The sequence below is a fragment of the Daphnia pulex genome, chromosome 8 (genome assembly GCF_021134715.1).
Source record: "Daphnia pulex isolate KAP4 chromosome 8, ASM2113471v1".
NCBI classification, from domain to species: domain Eukaryota; kingdom Metazoa; phylum Arthropoda; class Branchiopoda; order Diplostraca; family Daphniidae; genus Daphnia; species Daphnia pulex.
In genome coordinates, this window is record NC_060024.1 from 855,739 (window position 1) to 875,791 (window position 20,053).

Below are 20,053 nucleotides of genomic sequence, written 5' to 3' on the forward strand. Positions count from 1 at the left end.
AGAACTATTGCAATCGGCTTAACTTACATACATACGAGCCAAAATCTTTCTAGTACATTGGATATACTAAGTACATCGGCATGTTTCCATCGAGACTCCATCATAAAATGGTTTCTTTGCAAGAAATATCGCCAAAGAATAAGAAATTACATCTATGTCAATTATTCATGTGTGAACGAAAAAGAAATGAACAACTATATTTTACCTAAAGAGTAACATTTGTGTACATTGACTTCAATTCCGTAGGTTGACTAGTCTGCTAAGAAATAGCAAGATTGCTAAACTGCGATGGCCGAGAATCGAACTCGGGTCAATTGCTTGGAAGGCAACTATGCTAACCACTATACCACCATCGCTTGACGTAAGTTAGCGTCATGATTTCCGTATTGTCACATCTTTTTAAATTACAGAACATCGACCAGTATTACCACTTGGTGACCTTGTATCGTGGTACATTAAGCATTCTCTATCACTATATCAAAGCAACCTCTCTAATTATGTTGCAATGCGATGATCATGTGTTTTCAGATATTTATATGTTTGTCAGGAGTGGGATTTGAACCCACGCCTTCATTGAAGACCAGAATACTGCAACTTCTTTTATTGAAGCAAGGATTATGTCCTTGAGTCTGGCGCCTTAGACCGCTCGGCCATCCTGACCACATCAGGTGTACCTAAATTCCTTTGCCCAACAGATGTGACATTAAAACTCTTCTAACTCATTCAAGAGTTCCTTGCCTTAGGCGATTTTTACCAGGTCAACAATTGTATTACGTTGTATTGCGTTTGAATATGTATTTTTTTTGAATATGTATTTTCTTGAGTCTGGTGCCTTAGAGCGCTCGGCCATCCTGACCTCATCAGATCTAGCTAAATTCCTTTGCATTACAGATGTGGGATTTAAACTCTTCTAACTTATCCAAGAGTTCCTTGCCCTAGGCTGTTTATACCAGGACAACAATTGTATTATGTTGTATTGATTTGGAATATGTATTTTTCAAGCGATTTAATCCCATATTGTCTAGTGGTTAGGATACCTGGCTCTCACCCAGGAGGCCCGGGTTCAATTCCCGGTATGGGAAAAGAGGAAGTGGAAAATTTTGCAAGTTTTGGCCATTTTTGTCAAATACATCTGGCAAACAGTTTCTGCGTTTCCAGAACTATTGCAATCGGCTTAACTTACATACATACGAGCCAAAATCTTTCTAGTACATTGGATATACTAAGTACATCGGCATGTTTCCATCGAGACTCCATCATAAAATGGTTTCTTTGCAAGAGATATCGCCAAGGAATAAGAAATTACATCTATGTCAATTATTCATGTGTGAAAGAAAAAGAAATGAACAACTATATTTTACCTAAAGAGTAACATTTGTGTATATTGACTTCAATTCCGTAGGTTGACTAGTCTGCTAAGAAATAGCAAGATTGCTAATCTGCGATGGCCGAGAATCGAACTCGGGTCAATTGCTTGGAAGGCAACTATGCCAACCACTATACCACCATCGCTTGACGGGAGTTAGCGTCATGATTTCCGTATTGTCACATCTTTTTAAATTACAGAACATCGACCAGTATTACCACTTGGTGACCTTGTATCGTGGTACATTAAGCATTCTCTATCACTATATCAAAGCAACCTCTCTAATTATGTTGCAATGCGATGATCATGTGTTTTCAGATATTTATATGTTTGTCAGGAGTGGGATTTGAACCCACGCCTTCATTGAAGACCAGAATACTGCAACTTGTTTTATTGAAGCAAGGATTATGTCCTTGAGTCTGGCGCCTTAGACCGCTCGGCCATCCTGACCACATCAGGTGTATCTAAATTCCTTTGCCCAACAGATGTGACATTAAAACTCTTCTAACTCATTCAAGAGTTCCTTGCCTTAGGCGATGTTTACCAGGTCAACAATTGTATTACGTTGTATTGCGTTTGAATATGTATTTTTTTTGAATATGTATTTTCTTGAGTCTGGTGCCTTAGAGCGCTCGGCCATCCTGACCTCATCAGATCTAGCTAAATTCCTTTGCATTACAGATGTGGGATTTAAACTCTTCTAACTTATCCAAGAGTTCCTTGCCCTAGGCTGTTTATACCAGGAAAACAATTGTATTATGTTGTATTGATTTGGAATATGTATTTTTCAAGCGATTTAATCCCATATTGTCTAGTGGTTAGGATACCTGGCTCTCACCCAGGAGGCCCGGGTTCAATTCCCGGTATGGGAAAAGAGGAACTGGAAAATTTTGCAAGTTTTGGCCATTTTTGTCAAATACATCTGGCAAACAGTTTCTGCGTTTCCAGAACTATTGCAATCGGCTTAACTTACATACATACGAGCCAAAATCTTTCTAGTACATTGGATATACTAAGTACATCGGCATGTTTCCATCGAGACTCCATCATAAAATGGTTTCTTTGCAAGAAATATCGCCAAAGAATAAGAAATTACATCTATGTCAATTATTCATGTGTGAACGAAAAAGAAATGAACAACTATATTTTACCTAAAGAGTAACATTTGTGTAAATTGACTTCAATTCCGTAGGTTGACTAGTCTGCTAAGAAATAGCAAGATTGCTAAACTGCGATGGCCGAGAATCGAACTCGGGTCAATTGCTTGGAAGGCAACTATGCTAACCACTATACCACCATCGCTTGACGTAAGTTAGCGTCATGATTTCCGTATTGTCACATCTTTTTAAATTACAGAACATCGACCAGTATTACCACTTGGTGACCTTGTATCGTGGTACATTAAGCATTCTCTATCACTATATCAAAGCAACCTCTCTAATTATGTTGCAATGCGATGATCATGTGTTTTCAGATATTTATATGTTTGTCAGGAGTGGGATGAACCCACGCCTTCATTGAAGACCAGAATACTGCAACTTCTTTTATTGAAGCAAGGATTATGTCCTTGAGTCTGGCGCCTTAGACCGCTCGGCCATCCTGACCACATCAGGTGTACCTAAATTCCTTTGCCCAACAGATGTGACATTAAAACTCTTCTAACTCATTCAAGAGTTCCTTGCCTTAGGCGATTTTTACCAGGTCAACAATTGTATTACGTTGTATTGCGTTTGAATATGTATTTTTTTTGAATATGTATTTTCTTGAGTCTGGTGCCTTAGAGCGCTCGGCCATCCTGACCTCATCAGATCTAGCTAAATTCCTTTGCATTACAGATGTGGGATTTAAACTCTTCTAACTTATCCAAGAGTTCCTTGCCCTAGGCTGTTTATACCAGGACAACAATTGTATTATGTTGTATTGATTTGGAATATGTATTTTTCAAGCGATTTAATCCCATATTGTCTAGTGGTTAGGATACCTGGCTCTCACCCAGGAGGCCCGGGTTCAATTCCCGGTATGGGAAAAGAGGAAGTGGAAAATTTTGCAAGTTTTGGCCATTTTTGTCAAATACATCTGGCAAACAGTTTCTGCGTTTCCAGAACTATTGCAATCGGCTTAACTTACATACATACGAGCCAAAATCTTTCTAGTACATTGGATTTACTAAGTACATCGGCATGTTTCCATCGAGACTCCATCATAAAATGGTTTCTTTGCAAGAGATATCGCCAAGGAACAAGATTCCTTCGGTAACGTCCTTCGGTAATTGTTTTAAACGTTAAAGAGACAGAAAATCAAGGTTATAGTAGATTAATACATACTATAACGTTTGGAAAATTCTGTTTCCCTTTATTATCTTTCATAATTGATTCTTTATAACTAATTGAAAAATAATCTGTAATATTATGAGTGGTGCGAATTATGAATGGCGGAGGATTCGCCCCGCCACCCCACGTCGCACTTCATGTTTAGATTAAGTTATAGCAATATTTATTACTATAGTAACATGGAATTATAAAAATTATTAGTTACATATTAACTACAAAGAAATGGATGTGCTCTTATAGCAGTTAGATTAAACCAACGCTGAAAAAATCTTTATAATTAAGGCATATAACCTAAGTGTTTTACTACCGGTTCCGAAATCGATACCGATGGTAGCGTCACTAGCGATATTACCATTGCTTTACTTCGACTTTTGTTACATTATTTGGTGTACTCACCAACCGGGCCAAGCATTCCCTTATATAACAATGTCAATGTTGGTCTAATGGTTATCAACTCGGGCTGCCACTCGTGTTGTTTAGGGTTCGAATCTCGATCTCGAAAAATAAATTTGTAATTTTTGAAAAATTACACTTAAAAAGCTTTCGGAGGTAAATGGAAGTGGAAGATCGGTGGTAACTCTTCACGACCACCAGAAGATCTTGATGACTGTGAAGAGGACAAGGGAAGAAGAGAGAGATGACCCAGAGCTTCAAAATTAGTATAATCAAACATTTTTAAATGTTCCTCAACTTCTTGGTTGATGACTAACTGTTAAAAAAAGGAGGAATAGAAATTTTACTTGATCAAAAAATTTATTAAAATCAAGACAAAAAACAGTAAAAAAAAAGAGGTGATAATAAAACAAAAGATTTAAAAAAGTAATAATGGGAAAATACAAAGTAAAAAGAAGAATAAAGACGAAATCGAAATCGAACATAAAAACAAAATCAAATAATAAATACTCTCCACTCCCGTAGCAGAAAACTTGTCTTGCTAGGGAAGATCCAAACTTTTTTTTTGTTTTTGTTTACACTGCTGAGCATGCACTGACAGTTGGAAGGTTACGCAAAAAAAGCGAATTCACTGCCTAGGATTCGGCAACCAGCTAGGTAACAAGTACGCAAATTAAATTTTTAAAACAGTAATGAAAACAAATGAAAACCCCGTTACGCCATGTATCAAATTTTGACAGAATTATGTACAAAATTTGGTGACGATTGGTCATTCAGGGAAGAAACGTATTAAGGAACACTAAATGGACATTAAACCCTCTGAATTTCACTACTAGCTACTACTACCCTACCCCCTATACCCCACACCCTATATTGTTAAGGACCTTCGTATATAAATATACCTCAGGGATAAGAAATTACATCTATGTCAATTATTCATGTGTGAAAGAAAAAGAAATGAACAACTATATTTTACCTAAAGAGTAACATTTGTGTATATTGACTTCAATTCCGTAGGTTGACTAGTCTGCTAAGAAATAGCAAGATTGCTAAACTGCGATGGCCGAGAATCGAACTCGGGTCAATTGCTTGGAAGGCAACTATGCCAACCACTATACCACCATCGCTTGACGGGAGTTAGCGTCATGATTTCCGTATTGTCACATCTTTTTAAATTACAGAACATCGACCAGTATTACCACTTGGTGACCTTGTATCGTGGTACATTAAGCATTCTCTATCACTATATCAAAGCAACCTCTCTAATTATGTTGCAATGCGATGATCATGTGTTTTCAGATATTTATATGTTTGTCAGGAGTGGGATTTGAACCCACGCCTTCATTGAAGACCAGAATACTGCAACTTCTTTTATTGAAGCAAGGATTATGTCCTTGAGTCTGGCGCCTTAGACCGCTCGGCCATCCTGACCACATCAGGTGTATCTAAATTCCTTTGCCCAACAGATGTGACATTAAAACTCTTCTAACTCATTCAAGAGTTCCTTGCCTTAGGCGATGTTTACCAGGTCAACAATTGTATTACGTTGTATTGCGTTTGAATATGTATTTTTTTTGAATATGTATTTTCTTGAGTCTGGTGCCTTAGAGCGCTCGGCCATCCTGACCTCATCAGATCTAGCTAAATTCCTTTGCATTACAGATGTGGGATTTAAACTCTTCTAACTTATCCAAGAGTTCCTTGCCCTAGGCTGTTTATACCAGGAAAACAATTGTATTATGTTGTATTGATTTGGAATATGTATTTTTCAAGCGATTTAATCCCATATTGTCTAGTGGTTAGGATACCTGGCTCTCACCCAGGAGGCCCGGTTTCAATTCCCGGTATGGGAAAAGAGGAACTGGAAAATTTTGCAAGTTTTGGCCATTTTTGTCAAATACATCTGGCAAACAGTTTCTGCGTTTCCAGAACTATTGCAATCGGCTTAACTTACATACATACGAGCCAAAATCTTTCTAGTACATTGGATATACTAAGTACATCGGCATGTTTCCATCGAGACTCCATCATAAAATGGTTTCTTTGCAAGAAATATCGCCAAAGAATAAGAAATTACATCTATGTCAATTATTCATGTGTGAACGAAAAAGAAATGAACAACTATATTTTACCTAAAGAGTAACATTTGTGTAAATTGACTTCAATTCCGTAGGCTGACTAGTCTGCTAAGAAATAGCAAGATTGCTAAACTGCGATGGCCGAGAATCGAACTCGGGTCAATTGCTTGGAAGGCAACTATGCTAACCACTATACCACCATCGCTTGACGTAAATTAGCGTCATGATTTCCGTATTGTCACATCTTTTTAAATTACAGAACATCGACCAGTATTACCACTTGGTGACCTTGTATCGTGGTACATTAAGCATTCTCTATCACTATATCAAAGCAACCTCTCTAATTATGTTGCAATGCGATGATCATGTGTTTTCAGATATTTATATGTTTGTCAGGAGTGGGATTTGAACCCACGCCTTCATTGAAGACCAGAATACTGCAACTTCTTTTATTGAAGCAAGGATTATGTCCTTGAGTCTGGCGCCTTAGACCGCTCGGCCATCCTGACCACATCAGGTGTACCTAAATTCCTTTGCCCAACAGATGTGACATTAAAACTCTTCTAACTCATTCAAGAGTTCCTTGCCTTAGGCGATTTTTACCAGGTCAACAATTGTATTACGTTGTATTGCGTTTGAATATGTATTTTTTTTGAATATGTATTTTCTTGAGTCTGGTGCCTTAGAGCGCTCGGCCATCCTGACCTCATCAGATCTAGCTAAATTCCTTTGCATTACAGATGTGGGATTTAAACTCTTCTAACTTATCCAAGAGTTCCTTGCCCTAGGCTGTTTATACCAGGACAACAATTGTATTATGTTGTATTGATTTGGAATATGTATTTTTCAAGCGATTTAATCCCATATTGTCTAGTGGTTAGGATACCTGGCTCTCACCCAGGAGGCCCGGGTTCAATTCCCGGTATGGGAAAAGAGGAAGTGGAAAATTTTGCAAGTTTTGGCCATTTTTGTCAAATACATCTGGCAAACAGTTTCTGCGTTTCCAGAACTATTGCAATCGGCTTAACTTACATACATACGAGCCAAAATCTTTCTAGTACATTGGATTTACTAAGTACATCGGCATGTTTCCATCGAGACTCCATCATAAAATGGTTTCTTTGCAAGAGATATCGCCAAGGAATAAGAAATTACATCTATGTCAATTATTCATGTGTGAAAGAAAAAGAAATGAACAACTATATTTTACCTAAAGAGTAACATTTGTGTATATTGACTTCAATTCCGTAGGTTGACTAGTCTGCTAAGAAATAGCAAGATTGCTAAACTGCGATGGCCGAGAATCGAACTCGGGTCAATTGCTTGGAAGGCAACTATGCCAACCACTATACCACCATCGCTTGACGGGAGTTAGCGTCATGATTTCCGTATTGTCACATCTTTTTAAATTACAGAACATCGACCAGTATTACCACTTGGTGACCTTGTATCGTGGTACATTAAGCATTCTCTATCACTATATCAAAGCAACCTCTCTAATTATGTTGCAATGCGATGATCATGTGTTTTCAGATATTTATATGTTTGTCAGGAGTGGGATTTGAACCCACGCCTTCATTGAAGACCAGAATACTGCAACTTCTTTTATTGAAGCAAGGATTATGTCCTTGAGTCTGGCGCCTTAGACCGCTCGGCCATCCTGACCACATCAGGTGTATCTAAATTCCTTTGCCCAACAGATGTGACATTAAAACTCTTCTAACTCATTCAAGAGTTCCTTGCCTTAGGCGATGTTTACCAGGTCAACAATTGTATTACGTTGTATTGCGTTTGAATATGTATTTTTTTTGAATATGTATTTTCTTGAGTCTGGTGCCTTAGAGCGCTCGGCCATCCTGACCTCATCAGATCTAGCTAAATTCCTTTGCATTACAGATGTGGGATTTAAACTCTTCTAACTTATCCAAGAGTTCCTTGCCCTAGGCTGTTTATACCAGGAAAACAATTGTATTATGTTGTATTGATTTGGAATATGTATTTTTCAAGCGATTTAATCCCATATTGTCTAGTGGTTAGGATACCTGGCTCTCACCCAGGAGGCCCGGGTTCAATTCCCGGTATGGGAAAAGAGGAACTGGAAAATTTTGCAAGTTTTGGCCATTTTTGTCAAATACATCTGGCAAACAGTTTCTGCGTTTCCAGAACTATTGCAATCGGCTTAACTTACATACATACGAGCCAAAATCTTTCTAGTACATTGGATATACTAAGTACATCGGCATGTTTCCATCGAGACTCCATCATAAAATGGTTTCTTTGCAAGAAATATCGCCAAAGAATAAGAAATTACATCTATGTCAATTATTCATGTGTGAACGAAAAAGAAATGAACAACTATATTTTACCTAAAGAGTAACATTTGTGTAAATTGACTTCAATTCCGTAGGTTGACTAGTCTGCTAAGAAATAGCAAGATTGCTAAACTGCGATGGCCGAGAATCGAACTCGGGTCAATTGCTTGGAAGGCAACTATGCCAACCACTATACCACCATCGCTTGACGGGAGTTAGCGTCATGATTTCCGTATTGTCACATCTTTTTAAATTACAGAACATCGACCAGTATTACCACTTGGTGACCTTGTATCGTGGTACATTAAGCATTCTCTATCACTATATCAAAGCAACCTCTCTAATTATGTTGCAATGCGATGATCATGTGTTTTCAGATATTTATATGTTTGTCAGGAGTGGGATTTGAACCCACGCCTTCATTGAAGACCAGAATACTGCAACTTCTTTTATTGAAGCAAGGATTATGTCCTTGAGTCTGGCGCCTTAGACCGCTCGGCCATCCTGACCACATCAGGTGTATCTAAATTCCTTTGCCCAACAGATGTGACATTAAAACTCTTCTAACTCATTCAAGAGTTCCTTGCCTTAGGCGATGTTTACCAGGTCAACAATTGTATTACGTTGTATTGCGTTTGAATATGTATTTTTTTTGAATATGTATTTTCTTGAGTCTGGTGCCTTAGAGCGCTCGGCCATCCTGACCTCATCAGATCTAGCTAAATTCCTTTGCATTACAGATGTGGGATTTAAACTCTTCTAACTTATCCAAGAGTTCCTTGCCCTAGGCTGTTTATACCAGGAAAACAATTGTATTATGTTGTATTGATTTGGAATATGTATTTTTCAAGCGATTTAATCCCATATTGTCTAGTGGTTAGGATACCTGGCTCTCACCCAGGAGGCCCGGTTTCAATTCCCGGTATGGGAAAAGAGGAACTGGAAAATTTTGCAAGTTTTGGCCATTTTTGTCAAATACATCTGGCAAACAGTTTCTGCGTTTCCAGAACTATTGCAATCGGCTTAACTTACATACATACGAGCCAAAATCTTTCTAGTACATTGGATATACTAAGTACATCGGCATGTTTCCATCGAGACTCCATCATAAAATGGTTTCTTTGCAAGAAATATCGCCAAAGAATAAGAAATTACATCTATGTCAATTATTCATGTGTGAACGAAAAAGAAATGAACAACTATATTTTACCTAAAGAGTAACATTTGTGTAAATTGACTTCAATTCCGTAGGCTGACTAGTCTGCTAAGAAATAGCAAGATTGCTAAACTGCGATGGCCGAGAATCGAACTCGGGTCAATTGCTTGGAAGGCAACTATGCTAACCACTATACCACCATCGCTTGACGTAAATTAGCGTCATGATTTCCGTATTGTCACATCTTTTTAAATTACAGAACATCGACCAGTATTACCACTTGGTGACCTTGTATCGTGGTACATTAAGCATTCTCTATCACTATATCAAAGCAACCTCTCTAATTATGTTGCAATGCGATGATCATGTGTTTTCAGATATTTATATGTTTGTCAGGAGTGGGATTTGAACCCACGCCTTCATTGAAGACCAGAATACTGCAACTTCTTTTATTGAAGCAAGGATTATGTCCTTGAGTCTGGCGCCTTAGACCGCTCGGCCATCCTGACCACATCAGGTGTACCTAAATTCCTTTGCCCAACAGATGTGACATTAAAACTCTTCTAACTCATTCAAGAGTTCCTTGCCTTAGGCGATTTTTACCAGGTCAACAATTGTATTACGTTGTATTGCGTTTGAATATGTATTTTTTTTGAATATGTATTTTCTTGAGTCTGGTGCCTTAGAGCGCTCGGCCATCCTGACCTCATCAGATCTAGCTAAATTCCTTTGCATTACAGATGTGGGATTTAAACTCTTCTAACTTATCCAAGAGTTCCTTGCCCTAGGCTGTTTATACCAGGACAACAATTGTATTATGTTGTATTGATTTGGAATATGTATTTTTCAAGCGATTTAATCCCATATTGTCTAGTGGTTAGGATACCTGGCTCTCACCCAGGAGGCCCGGGTTCAATTCCCGGTATGGGAAAAGAGGAACTGGAAAATTTTGCAAGTTTTGGCCATTTTTGTCAAATACATCTGGCAAACAGTTTCTGCGTTTCCAGAACTATTGCAATCGGCTTAACTTACATACATACGAGCCAAAATCTTTCTAGTACATTGGATATACTAAGTACATCGGCATGTTTCCATCGAGACTCCATCATAAAATGGTTTCTTTGCAAGAAATATCGCCAAAGAATAAGAAATTACATCTATGTCAATTATTCATGTGTGAACGAAAAAGAAATGAACAACTATATTTTACCTAAAGAGTAACATTTGTGTAAATTGACTTCAATTCCGTAGGTTGACTAGTCTGCTAAGAAATAGCAAGATTGCTAAACTGCGATGGCCGAGAATCGAACTCGGGTCAATTGCTTGGAAGGCAACTATGCTAACCACTATACCACCATCGCTTGACGTAAGTTAGCGTCATGATTTCCGTATTGTCACATCTTTTTAAATTACAGAACATCGACCAGTATTACCACTTGGTGACCTTGTATCGTGGTACATTAAGCATTCTCTATCACTATATCAAAGCAACCTCTCTAATTATGTTGCAATGCGATGATCATGTGTTTTCAGATATTTATATGTTTGTCAGGAGTGGGATTTGAACCCACGCCTTCATTGAAGACCAGAATACTGCAACTTCTTTTATTGAAGCAAGGATTATGTCCTTGAGTCTGGCGCCTTAGACCGCTCGGCCATCCTGACCACATCAGGTGTACCTAAATTCCTTTGCCCAACAGATGTGACATTAAAACTCTTCTAACTCATTCAAGAGTTCCTTGCCTTAGGCGATTTTTACCAGGTCAACAATTGTATTACGTTGTATTGCGTTTGAATATGTATTTTTTTTGAATATGTATTTTCTTGAGTCTGGTGCCTTAGAGCGCTCGGCCATCCTGACCTCATCAGATCTAGCTAAATTCCTTTGCATTACAGATGTGGGATTTAAACTCTTCTAACTTATCCAAGAGTTCCTTGCCCTAGGCTGTTTATACCAGGACAACAATTGTATTATGTTGTATTGATTTGGAATATGTATTTTTCAAGCGATTTAATCCCATATTGTCTAGTGGTTAGGATACCTGGCTCTCACCCAGGAGGCCCGGGTTCAATTCCCGGTATGGGAAAAGAGGAACTGGAAAATTTTGCAAGTTTTGGCCATTTTTGTTAAATACATCTGGCAAACAGTTTCTGCGTTTCCAGAACTATTGCAATCGGCTTAACTTACATACATACGAGCCAAAATCTTTCTAGTACATTGGATATACTAAGTACATCGGCATGTTTCCATCGAGACTCCATCATAAAATGGTTTCTTTGCAAGAAATATCGCCAAGGAATAAGAAATTACATCTATGTCAATTTTTCATGTGTGAACGAAAAAGAAATGAACAACTATATTTTACCTAAAGAGTAACATTTGTGTATATTGACTTCAATTCCGTAGGTTGACTAGTCTGCTAAGAAATAGCAAGATTGCTAAACTGCGATGGCCGAGAATCGAACTCGGGTCAATTGCTTGGAAGGCAACTATGCCAACCACTATACCACCATCGCTTGACGGGAGTTAGCGTCATGATTTCCGTATTGTCACATCTTTTTAAATTACAGAACATCGACCAGTATTACCACTTGGTGACCTTGTATCGTGGTACATTAAGCATTCTCTATCACTATATCAAAGCAACCTCTCTAATTATGTTGCAATGCGATGATCATGTGTTTTCAGATATTTATATGTTTGTCAGGAGTGGGATTTGAACCCACGCCTTCATTGAAGACCAGAATACTGCAACTTCTTTTATTGAAGCAAGGATTATGTCCTTGAGTCTGGCGCCTTAGACCGCTCGGCCATCCTGACCACATCAGGTGTACCTAAATTCCTTTGCCCAACAGAGGTGACATTAAAACTCTTCTAACTCATTCAAGAGTTCCTTGCCTTAGGCGATTTTTACCAGGTCAACAATTGTATTACGTTGTATTGCGTTTGAATATGTATTTTTTTTGAATATGTATTTTCTTGAGTCTGGTGCCTTAGAGCGCTCGGCCATCCTGACCTCATCAGATCTAGCTAAATTCCTTTGCATTACAGATGTGGGATTTAAACTCTTCTAACTTATCCAAGAGTTCCTTGCCCTAGGCTGTTTATACCAGGACAACAATTGTATTATGTTGTATTGATTTGGAATATGTATTTTTCAAGCGATTTAATCCCATATTGTCTAGTGGTTAGGATACCTGGCTCTCACCCAGGAGGCCCGGGTTCAATTCCCGGTATGGGAAAAGAGGAACTGGAAAATTTTGCAAGTTTTGGCCATTTTTGTTAAATACATCTGGCAAACAGTTTCTGCGTTTCCAGAACTATTGCAATCGGCTTAACTTACATACATACGAGCCAAAATCTTTCTAGTACATTGGATATACTAAGTACATCGGCATGTTTCCATCGAGACTCCATCATAAAATGGTTTCTTTGCAAGAAATATCGCCAAGGAATAAGAAATTACATCTATGTCAATTATTCATGTGTGAACGAAAAAGAAATGAACAACTATATTTTACCTAAAGAGTAACATTTGTGTATATTGACTTCAATTCCGTAGGTTGACTAGTCTGCTAAGAAATAGCAAGATTGCTAAACTGCGATGGCCGAGAATCGAACTCGGGTCAATTGCTTGGAAGGCAACTATGCCAACCACTATACCACCATCGCTTGACGGGAGTTAGCGTCATGATTTCCGTATTGTCACATCTTTTTAAATTACAGAACATCGACCAGTATTACCACTTGGTGACCTTGTATCGTGGTACATTAAGCATTCTCTATCACTATATCAAAGCAACCTCTCTAATTATGTTGCAATGCGATGATCATGTGTTTTCAGATATTTATATGTTTGTCAGGAGTGGGATTTGAACCCACGCCTTCATTGAAGACCAGAATACTGCAACTTCTTTTATTGAAGCAAGGATTATGTCCTTGAGTCTGGCGCCTTAGACCGCTCGGCCATCCTGACCACATCAGGTGTATCTAAATTCCTTTGCCCAACAGATGTGACATTAAAACTCTTCTAACTCATTCAAGAGTTCCTTGCCTTAGGCGATTTTTACCAGGTCAACAATTGTATTACGTTGTATTGCGTTTGAATATGTATTTTTTTTGAATATGTATTTTCTTGAGTCTGGCGCCTTAGAGCGCTCGGCCATCCTGACCTCATCAGATCTAGCTAAATTCCTTTGCATTACAGATGTGGGATTTAAACTCTTCTAACTTATCCAAGAGTTCCTTGCCCTAGGCTGTTTATACCAGGAAAACAATTGTATTATGTTGTATTGATTTGGAATATGTATTTTTCAAGCGATTTAATCCCATATTGTCTAGTGGTTAGGATACCTGGCTCTCACCCAGGAGGCCCGGGTTCAATTCCCGGTATGGGAAAAGAGGAACTGGAAAATTTTGCAAGTTTTGGCCATTTTTGTCAAATACATCTGGCAAACAGTTTCTGCGTTTCCAGAACTATTGCAATCGGCTTAACTTACATACATACGAGCCAAAATCTTTCTAGTACATTGGATATACTAAGTACATCGGCATGTTTCCATCGAGACTCCATCATAAAATGGTTTCTTTGCAAGAAATATCGCCAAGGAATAAGAAATTACATCTATGTCAATTATTCATGTGTGAACGAAAAAGAAATGAACAACTATATTTTACCTAAAGAGTAACATTTGTGTATATTGACTTCAATTCCGTAGGTTGACTAGTCTGCTAAGAAATAGCAAGATTGCTTAACTGCGATGGCCGAGAATCGAACTCGGGTCAATTGCTTGGAAGGCAACTATGCTAACCACTATACCACCATCGCTTGACGGGAGTTAGCGTCATGATTTCCGTATTGTCACATCTTTTTAAATTACAGAACATCGACCAGTATTACCACTTGGTGACCTTGTATCGTGGTACATTAAGCATTCTCTATCACTATATCAAAACAACCTCTCTAATTATGTTGCAATGGGATGATCATGTGTATTCAGATATTTATATGTTTGTCAGGAGTGGGATTTGAACCCACGCCTTCATTGAAGACCAGAACACTGCAACTTCTTTTATTGAAGCAAGGATTATGTCCTTGAGTCTGGCGCCTTAGACCGCTCGGCCATCCTGACCACATCAGGTGTACCTAAATTCCTTTTCCCAACAGATGCGACATTAAAACTCTTCTAACTCATTCAAAAGTTCCTTGCCATAGGCGATTTATACCAGGTCAACAATTGTATTACGTTGTATTGCGTTTGAATATGTATTTTTTTTGAATATGTATTTTCTTGAGTCTGGTGCCTTAGAGCGCTCGGCCATCCTGACCTCATCAGATCTAGCTAAATTTCTTTGCATTACAGATGTGGAATTTAAACTCTTCTAACTTATCCAAGAGTTCCTTGCCCTAGGCTGTTTATACCAGGACAACAATTGTATTATGTTGTATTGATTTGGAATATGTATTTTTCAAGCGATTTAATCCCATATTGTCTAGTGGTTAGGATACCTGGCTCTCACCCAGGAGGCCCGGGTTCAATTCCCGGTATGGGAAAAGAGGAACTGGAATATTTTGCAAGTTTTGGCCATTTTTGTCAAATACATCTGGCAAACAGTTTCTGCGTTTCCAGAACTATTGCAATCGGCTTAACTTACATACATACGAGCCAAAATCTTTCTAGTACATTGGATATACTAAGTACATCGGCATGTTTCCATCGAGACTCCATCATAAAATGGTTTCTTTGCAAGAAATATCGCCAAAGAATAAGAAATTACATCTATGTCAATTATTCATGTGTGAACGAAAAAGAAATGAACAACTATATTTTACCTAAAGAGTAACATTTGTGTAAATTGACTTCAATTCCGTAGGTTGACTAGTCTGCTAAGAAATAGCAAGATTGCTAAACTGCGATGGCCGAGAATCGAACTCGGGTCAATTGCTTGGAAGGCAACTATGCTAACCACTATACCACCATCGTTTGACGTAAGTCAGCGTCATGATTTCCGTATTGTCACATCTTTTTAAATTACAGAACATCGACCAGTATTACCACTTGGTGACCTTGTATCGTGGTACATTAAGCATTCTCTATCACTATATCAAAGCAACCTCTCTAATTATGTTGCAATGCGATGATCATGTGTTTTTCAGATATTTATATGTTTGTCAGGAGTGGGATTTGAACCCACGCCTTCATTGAAGACCAGAATACTGCAACTTCTTTTATTGAAGCAAGGATTATGTCCTTGAGTCTGGCGCCTTAGACCGCTCGGCCATCCTGACCACATCAGGTGTACCTAAATTCCTTTGCCCAACAGATGTGACATTAAAACTCTTCTAACTCATTCAAGAGTTCCTTGCCTTAGGCGATTTTTACCAGGTCAACAATTGTATTACGTTGTATTGCGTTTGAATATGTATTTTTTTTGAATATGTATTTTCTTGAGTCTGGTGCCTTAGAGCGCTCGGCCATCCTGACCTCATCAGATCTAGCTAAATTCCTTTGCATTACAGATGTGGGATTTAAACTCTTCTAACTTATCCAAGAGTTCCTTGCCCTAGGCTGTTTATACCAGGACAACAATTGTATTATGTTGTATTGATTTGGAATATGTATTTTTCAAGCGATTTAATCCCATATTGTCTAGTGGTTAGGATACCTGGCTCTCACCCAGGAGGCCCGGGTTCAATTCCCGGTATGGGAAAAGAGGAAGTGGAAAATTTTGCAAGTTTTGGCCATTTTTGTCAAATACATCTGGCAAACAGTTTCTGCGTTTCCAGAACTATTGCAATCGGCTTAACTTACATACATACGAGCCAAAATCTTTCTAGTACATTGGATATACTAAGTACATCGGCATGTTTCCATCGAGACTCCATCATAAAATGGTTTCTTTGCAAGAAATATCGCCAAAGAATAAGAAATTACATCTATGTCAATTATTCATGTGTGAACGAAAAAGAAATGAACAACTATATTTTACCTAAAGAGTAACATTTGTGTACATTGACTTCAATTCCGTAGGTTGACTAGTCTGCTAAGAAATAGCAAGATTGCTAAACTGCGATGGCCGAGAATCGAACTCGGGTCAATTGCTTGGGAGGCAACTATGCTAACCACTATACCACCATCGCTTGACGTAAGTTAGCGTCATGATTTCCGTATTGTCACATCTTTTTAAATTACAGAACATCGACCAGTATTACCACTTGGTGACCTTGTATCGTGGTACATTAAGCATTCTCTATCACTATATCAAAGCAACCTCTCTAATTATGTTGCAATGCGATGATCATGTGTTTTCAGATATTTATATGTTTGTCAGGAGTGGGATTTGAACCCACGCCTTCATTGAAGACCAGAATACTGCAACTTCTTTTATTGAAGCAAGGATTATGTCCTTGAGTCTGGCGCCTTAGACCGCTCGGCCATCCTGACCACATCAGGTGTACCTAAATTCCTTTGCCCAACAGATGTGACATTAAAACTCTTCTAACTCATTCAAGAGTTCCTTGCCTTAGGCGATTTTTACCAGGTCAACAATTGTATTACGTTGTATTGCGTTTGAATATGTATTTTTTTTGAATATGTATTTTCTTGAGTCTGGTGCCTTAGAGCGCTCGGCCATCCTGACCTCATCAGATCTAGCTAAATTCCTTTGCATTACAGATGTGGGATTTAAACTCTTCTAACTTATCCAAGAGTTCCTTGCCCTAGGCTGTTTATACCAGGACAACAATTGTATTATGTTGTATTGATTTGGAATATGTATTTTTCAAGCGATTTAATCCCATATTGTCTAGTGGTTAGGATACCTGGCTCTCACCCAGGAGGCCCGGGTTCAATTCCCGGTATGGGAAAAGAGGAACTGGAAAATTTTGCAAGTTTTGGCCATTTTTGTCAAATACATCTGGCAAACAGTTTCTGCGTTTCCAGAACTATTGCTATCGGCTTAACTTACATACATACGAGCCAAAATCTTTCTAGTACATTGGATATACTAAGTACATCGGCATGTTTCCATCGAGACTCCATCATAAAATGGTTTCTTTGCAAGAAATATCGCCAAGGAATAAGAAATTACATCTATGTCAATTATTCATGTGTGAACGAAAAAGAAATGAACAACTATATTTTACCTAAAGAGTAACATTTGTGTATATTGACTTCAATTCCGTAGGTTGACTAGTCTGCTAAGAAATAGCAAGATTGCTAAACTGCGATGGCCGATAATCGAACTCGGGTCAATTGCTTGGAAGGCAACTATGCTAACCACTATACCACCATCGCTTGACGGGAGTTAGCGTCATGATTTCCGTATTGTCACATCTTTTTAAATTACAGAACATCGACCAGTATTACCACTTGGTGACCTTGTATCGTGGTACATTAAGCATTCTCTATCACTATATCAAAACAACCTCTCTAATTATGTTGCAATGCGATGATCATGTGTATTCAGATATTTATATGTTTGTCAGGAGTGGGATTTGAACCCACGCCTTCATTGAAGACCAGAACACTACAACTTCTTTTATTGAAGCAAGGATTATGTCCTTGAGTCTGGCGCCTTAGACCGCTCGGCCATCCTGACCACATCAGGTGTACCTAAATTCCTTTGCCCAACAGATGCGACATTAAAACTCTTCTAACTCATTCAAAAGTTCCTTGCCATAGGCGATTTATACCAGGTCAACAATTGTATTACGTTGTATTGCGTTTGAATATGTATTTTTTTTTGAATATGTATTTTCTTGAGTCTGGTGCCTTAGAGCGCTCGGCCATCCTGACCTCATCAGATCTAGCTAAATTTCTTTGCATTACAGATGTGGAATTTAAACTCTTCTAACTTATCCAAGAGTTCCTTGCCCTAGGCTGTTTATACCAGGACAACAATTGTATTATGTTGTATTGATTTGGAATATGTATTTTTCAAGCGATTTAATCCCATATTGTCTAGTGGTTAGGATACCTGGCTCTCACCCAGGAGGCCCGGGTTCAATTCCCGGTATGGGAAAAGAGGAAGTGGAAAATTTTGCAAGTTTTGGCCATTTTTGTCAAATACATCTGGCAAACAGTTTCTGCGTTTCCAGAATTATTGCAATCGGCTTAACTTACATACATACGAGCCAAAATCTTTCTAGTACATTGGATATACTAAGTACATCGGCATGTTTCCATCGCGACTCTATCATAAAATGGTTTCTTTGCAAGAAATATCGCCAAAGAATAAGAAATTACATCTATGTCAATTATTCATGTGTGAACGAAAAAGAAATGAACAACTATATTTTACCTAAAGAATAACATTTGTGTAAATTGACTTCAATTCCGTAGGTTGACTAGTCTGCTAAGAAATAGCAAGATTGCTAAACTGCGATGGCCGAGAATCGAACTCGGGTCAATTGCTTGGAAGGCAACTATGCTAACCACTATACCACCATCGCTTGACGTAAGTTAGCGTCATGATTTCCGTATTGTCACATCTTTTTAAATTACAGAACATCGACCAGTATTACCACTTGGTGACCTTGTATCGTGGTACATTAAGCATTCTCTATCACTATATCAAAGCAACCTCTCTAATTATGTTGCAATGCGATGATCATGTGTTTTCAGATATTTATATGTTTGTCAGGAGTGGGATTTGAACCCACGCCTTCATTGAAGACCAGAATACTGCAACTTCTTTTATTGAAGCAAAGATTATGTCCTTGAGTCTGGCGCCTTAGACCGCTCGGCCATCCTGACCACATCAGGTGTACCTAAATTCCTTTGCCCAACAGATGTGACATTAAAACTCTTCTAACTCATTCAAGAGTTCCTTGCCTTAGGCGATTTTTACCAGGTCAACAATTGTATTACGTTGTATTGCGTTTGAATATGTATTTTTTTTGAATATGTATTTTCTTGAGTCTGGTGCCTTAGAGCGCTCGGCCATCCTGACCTCATCAGATCTAGCTAAATTCCTTTGCATTACAGATGTGGGATTTAAACTCTTCTAACTTATCCAAGAGTTCCTTGCCCTAGGCTGTTTTTACCAGGACAACAATTGTATTATGTTGTATTGATTTGGAATATGTATTTTTCAAGCGATTTAATCCCATATTGTCTAGTGGTTAGGATACCTGGCTCTCACCCAGGAGGCCCGGGTTCAATTCCCGGTATGGGAAAAGAGGAAGTGGAAAATTTTGCAAGTTTTGGCCATTTTTGTCAAATACATCTGGCAAACAGTTTCTGCGTTTCCAGAACTATTGCAATCGGCTTAACTTACATACATACGAGCCAAAATCTTTCTAGTACATTGGATATACTAAGTACATCGGCATGTTTCCATCGAGACTCCATCATAAAATGGTTTCTTTGCAAGAAATATCGCCAAGGAATAAGAAATTACATCTATGTCAATT

At 38.4% G+C, this 20,053-nt stretch overlaps 37 non-coding genes across 37 annotated transcripts; 14 read left to right on the forward strand and 23 right to left on the reverse strand.

Moving 5' to 3' along the window:
- Window positions 1-284: 284 nt before the first annotated feature.
- Trnag-ucc lies at window positions 285-356 on the reverse strand. The gene has a single exon. It is a non-coding gene; the product is annotated as a tRNA-Gly (tRNA).
- Window positions 357-541: 185 nt separating this feature from the next.
- On the reverse strand, window positions 542-660 carry Trnal-caa. The gene is made up of 2 exons: window positions 623-660; window positions 542-586 (listed from the first exon to the last, which is right to left on the reverse strand). It is a non-coding gene; the product is annotated as a tRNA-Leu (tRNA).
- A 350-nt stretch (window positions 661-1,010) lies between these two features.
- Window positions 1,011-1,082, forward strand: Trnae-cuc. Its single transcript has one exon. It is a non-coding gene; the product is annotated as a tRNA-Glu (tRNA).
- A 615-nt stretch (window positions 1,083-1,697) lies between these two features.
- Window positions 1,698-1,816, reverse strand: Trnal-caa. The gene is made up of 2 exons: window positions 1,779-1,816; window positions 1,698-1,742 (listed from the first exon to the last, which is right to left on the reverse strand). It is a non-coding gene; the product is annotated as a tRNA-Leu (tRNA).
- A 350-nt stretch (window positions 1,817-2,166) lies between these two features.
- Window positions 2,167-2,238, forward strand: Trnae-cuc. Its single transcript has one exon. It is a non-coding gene; the product is annotated as a tRNA-Glu (tRNA).
- A 358-nt stretch (window positions 2,239-2,596) lies between these two features.
- Trnag-ucc lies at window positions 2,597-2,668 on the reverse strand. Its single transcript has one exon. It is a non-coding gene; the product is annotated as a tRNA-Gly (tRNA).
- Window positions 2,669-3,320: 652 nt separating this feature from the next.
- Trnae-cuc lies at window positions 3,321-3,392 on the forward strand. Its single transcript has one exon. It is a non-coding gene; the product is annotated as a tRNA-Glu (tRNA).
- Window positions 3,393-5,401: 2,009 nt separating this feature from the next.
- Trnal-caa lies at window positions 5,402-5,520 on the reverse strand. Its single transcript has 2 exons — window positions 5,483-5,520; window positions 5,402-5,446 (listed from the first exon to the last, which is right to left on the reverse strand). It is a non-coding gene; the product is annotated as a tRNA-Leu (tRNA).
- Window positions 5,521-6,300: 780 nt separating this feature from the next.
- Window positions 6,301-6,372, reverse strand: Trnag-ucc. The gene has a single exon. It is a non-coding gene; the product is annotated as a tRNA-Gly (tRNA).
- A 185-nt stretch (window positions 6,373-6,557) lies between these two features.
- On the reverse strand, window positions 6,558-6,676 carry Trnal-caa. The gene is made up of 2 exons: window positions 6,639-6,676; window positions 6,558-6,602 (listed from the first exon to the last, which is right to left on the reverse strand). It is a non-coding gene; the product is annotated as a tRNA-Leu (tRNA).
- A 350-nt stretch (window positions 6,677-7,026) lies between these two features.
- Trnae-cuc lies at window positions 7,027-7,098 on the forward strand. Its single transcript has one exon. It is a non-coding gene; the product is annotated as a tRNA-Glu (tRNA).
- Window positions 7,099-7,713: 615 nt separating this feature from the next.
- Trnal-caa lies at window positions 7,714-7,832 on the reverse strand. Its single transcript has 2 exons — window positions 7,795-7,832; window positions 7,714-7,758 (listed from the first exon to the last, which is right to left on the reverse strand). It is a non-coding gene; the product is annotated as a tRNA-Leu (tRNA).
- A 350-nt stretch (window positions 7,833-8,182) lies between these two features.
- Trnae-cuc lies at window positions 8,183-8,254 on the forward strand. Its single transcript has one exon. It is a non-coding gene; the product is annotated as a tRNA-Glu (tRNA).
- A 615-nt stretch (window positions 8,255-8,869) lies between these two features.
- Trnal-caa lies at window positions 8,870-8,988 on the reverse strand. Its single transcript has 2 exons — window positions 8,951-8,988; window positions 8,870-8,914 (listed from the first exon to the last, which is right to left on the reverse strand). It is a non-coding gene; the product is annotated as a tRNA-Leu (tRNA).
- Window positions 8,989-9,768: 780 nt separating this feature from the next.
- Trnag-ucc lies at window positions 9,769-9,840 on the reverse strand. The gene has a single exon. It is a non-coding gene; the product is annotated as a tRNA-Gly (tRNA).
- A 185-nt stretch (window positions 9,841-10,025) lies between these two features.
- On the reverse strand, window positions 10,026-10,144 carry Trnal-caa. Its single transcript has 2 exons — window positions 10,107-10,144; window positions 10,026-10,070 (listed from the first exon to the last, which is right to left on the reverse strand). It is a non-coding gene; the product is annotated as a tRNA-Leu (tRNA).
- Window positions 10,145-10,494: 350 nt separating this feature from the next.
- Window positions 10,495-10,566, forward strand: Trnae-cuc. Its single transcript has one exon. It is a non-coding gene; the product is annotated as a tRNA-Glu (tRNA).
- Window positions 10,567-10,924: 358 nt separating this feature from the next.
- Trnag-ucc lies at window positions 10,925-10,996 on the reverse strand. The gene has a single exon. It is a non-coding gene; the product is annotated as a tRNA-Gly (tRNA).
- A 185-nt stretch (window positions 10,997-11,181) lies between these two features.
- On the reverse strand, window positions 11,182-11,300 carry Trnal-caa. The gene is made up of 2 exons: window positions 11,263-11,300; window positions 11,182-11,226 (listed from the first exon to the last, which is right to left on the reverse strand). It is a non-coding gene; the product is annotated as a tRNA-Leu (tRNA).
- Window positions 11,301-11,650: 350 nt separating this feature from the next.
- Trnae-cuc lies at window positions 11,651-11,722 on the forward strand. Its single transcript has one exon. It is a non-coding gene; the product is annotated as a tRNA-Glu (tRNA).
- Window positions 11,723-12,337: 615 nt separating this feature from the next.
- On the reverse strand, window positions 12,338-12,456 carry Trnal-caa. Its single transcript has 2 exons — window positions 12,419-12,456; window positions 12,338-12,382 (listed from the first exon to the last, which is right to left on the reverse strand). It is a non-coding gene; the product is annotated as a tRNA-Leu (tRNA).
- A 350-nt stretch (window positions 12,457-12,806) lies between these two features.
- On the forward strand, window positions 12,807-12,878 carry Trnae-cuc. The gene has a single exon. It is a non-coding gene; the product is annotated as a tRNA-Glu (tRNA).
- A 615-nt stretch (window positions 12,879-13,493) lies between these two features.
- On the reverse strand, window positions 13,494-13,612 carry Trnal-caa. The gene is made up of 2 exons: window positions 13,575-13,612; window positions 13,494-13,538 (listed from the first exon to the last, which is right to left on the reverse strand). It is a non-coding gene; the product is annotated as a tRNA-Leu (tRNA).
- Window positions 13,613-13,962: 350 nt separating this feature from the next.
- Trnae-cuc lies at window positions 13,963-14,034 on the forward strand. Its single transcript has one exon. It is a non-coding gene; the product is annotated as a tRNA-Glu (tRNA).
- A 358-nt stretch (window positions 14,035-14,392) lies between these two features.
- On the reverse strand, window positions 14,393-14,464 carry Trnag-ucc. The gene has a single exon. It is a non-coding gene; the product is annotated as a tRNA-Gly (tRNA).
- A 185-nt stretch (window positions 14,465-14,649) lies between these two features.
- Trnal-caa lies at window positions 14,650-14,768 on the reverse strand. The gene is made up of 2 exons: window positions 14,731-14,768; window positions 14,650-14,694 (listed from the first exon to the last, which is right to left on the reverse strand). It is a non-coding gene; the product is annotated as a tRNA-Leu (tRNA).
- Window positions 14,769-15,118: 350 nt separating this feature from the next.
- Window positions 15,119-15,190, forward strand: Trnae-cuc. The gene has a single exon. It is a non-coding gene; the product is annotated as a tRNA-Glu (tRNA).
- Window positions 15,191-15,806: 616 nt separating this feature from the next.
- Trnal-caa lies at window positions 15,807-15,925 on the reverse strand. Its single transcript has 2 exons — window positions 15,888-15,925; window positions 15,807-15,851 (listed from the first exon to the last, which is right to left on the reverse strand). It is a non-coding gene; the product is annotated as a tRNA-Leu (tRNA).
- Window positions 15,926-16,275: 350 nt separating this feature from the next.
- On the forward strand, window positions 16,276-16,347 carry Trnae-cuc. Its single transcript has one exon. It is a non-coding gene; the product is annotated as a tRNA-Glu (tRNA).
- A 358-nt stretch (window positions 16,348-16,705) lies between these two features.
- Window positions 16,706-16,777, reverse strand: Trnag-ccc. The gene has a single exon. It is a non-coding gene; the product is annotated as a tRNA-Gly (tRNA).
- Window positions 16,778-16,962: 185 nt separating this feature from the next.
- Window positions 16,963-17,081, reverse strand: Trnal-caa. The gene is made up of 2 exons: window positions 17,044-17,081; window positions 16,963-17,007 (listed from the first exon to the last, which is right to left on the reverse strand). It is a non-coding gene; the product is annotated as a tRNA-Leu (tRNA).
- A 350-nt stretch (window positions 17,082-17,431) lies between these two features.
- Window positions 17,432-17,503, forward strand: Trnae-cuc. The gene has a single exon. It is a non-coding gene; the product is annotated as a tRNA-Glu (tRNA).
- A 615-nt stretch (window positions 17,504-18,118) lies between these two features.
- Window positions 18,119-18,237, reverse strand: Trnal-caa. The gene is made up of 2 exons: window positions 18,200-18,237; window positions 18,119-18,163 (listed from the first exon to the last, which is right to left on the reverse strand). It is a non-coding gene; the product is annotated as a tRNA-Leu (tRNA).
- A 351-nt stretch (window positions 18,238-18,588) lies between these two features.
- Trnae-cuc lies at window positions 18,589-18,660 on the forward strand. Its single transcript has one exon. It is a non-coding gene; the product is annotated as a tRNA-Glu (tRNA).
- Window positions 18,661-19,018: 358 nt separating this feature from the next.
- Window positions 19,019-19,090, reverse strand: Trnag-ucc. The gene has a single exon. It is a non-coding gene; the product is annotated as a tRNA-Gly (tRNA).
- A 185-nt stretch (window positions 19,091-19,275) lies between these two features.
- Window positions 19,276-19,394, reverse strand: Trnal-caa. The gene is made up of 2 exons: window positions 19,357-19,394; window positions 19,276-19,320 (listed from the first exon to the last, which is right to left on the reverse strand). It is a non-coding gene; the product is annotated as a tRNA-Leu (tRNA).
- Window positions 19,395-19,744: 350 nt separating this feature from the next.
- On the forward strand, window positions 19,745-19,816 carry Trnae-cuc. The gene has a single exon. It is a non-coding gene; the product is annotated as a tRNA-Glu (tRNA).
- Window positions 19,817-20,053: the final 237 nt, after the last annotated feature.